Source organism: Gavialis gangeticus, unplaced genomic scaffold, assembly GCF_001723915.1.
Source record: "Gavialis gangeticus isolate Ggan-Ray unplaced genomic scaffold, GavGan_comp1, whole genome shotgun sequence".
NCBI lineage: Eukaryota > Metazoa > Chordata > Crocodylia > Gavialidae > Gavialis > Gavialis gangeticus.
In genome coordinates this window covers 9,552,398-9,553,074 of record NW_017729019.1, presented here as the reverse complement: position 1 = coordinate 9,553,074, position 677 = coordinate 9,552,398, and the positions used below count along the sequence as shown (strand labels likewise).

At 51.3% G+C, this 677-nt stretch overlaps 1 long non-coding RNA gene across 1 annotated transcript in view; it reads right to left on the bottom strand.

Moving 5' to 3' along the window:
- LOC109295273 overlaps positions 1-404 on the bottom strand; it is a 4,288-nt gene extending 3,884 nt beyond the window's left edge. Inside the window, exon 1 of the long non-coding RNA XR_002096709.1 lies at positions 305-404. This is a non-coding gene — a long non-coding RNA (uncharacterized LOC109295273). The remainder of the gene's footprint in view (positions 1-304) is intronic.
- Positions 405-677: the final 273 nt, after the last annotated feature.

Sequence of the window (677 nt, the reverse complement as noted above, 5' to 3'; positions counted from 1 at the left end):
ATCATGGGACATTCAGGCTTGGGCAGGTCTTTATTACATCACTACATCCTTATTACCCATCCACTCCCACAGCTGGGCCTTCTTCCTTCCCACCCCAATTTAACACTCAGCTGGGACGGTGGAATCATACATTACACTCTGCTAACCTTGGCTTAAAGGGTCTGCTTCCAAGTGAGGACCCAGCCTATCGCTGTTGATTCAAGGGTGCTATATTTCTGAAGTCAGGCCAGGCCTTATTATCCAGAGACCGCCAGCAGTTTGTAGACCAGAACTCTGCTATTTAAAGCCAAAGTCCAACACTTACCCATCCTTGCAGAAGGGGTTTACTTTTGCACCAAACAAATAATCTGTTTTAACAACAGCTCTGCCATTGGGTAGTTCCCTTGGAGGACCACATGATTTCCCTTGCAGAGAGTAAGGGTAATGTAGCAGGGCACTAAGGTGCCTGCTACTGGGAAAGCCGGAGTAGTGGACACACACCTGTTTGGTCAGCTGAACGGAAGGGGCAGGGCCTGGCTCAGACATAAAATCGCAGGCCAAAGCCCAGAGAGTGGGCAGCCTGCGGCCAAGGAGGAAGGAGCTCGGCCCTGAATGTGTGAAAGGGAAAAGGCCTGGATGTGCGAGCAGCTAGCGACACGGGTGAGAGATGGATCACCTGCAGTGTGGTTTGGAGGACG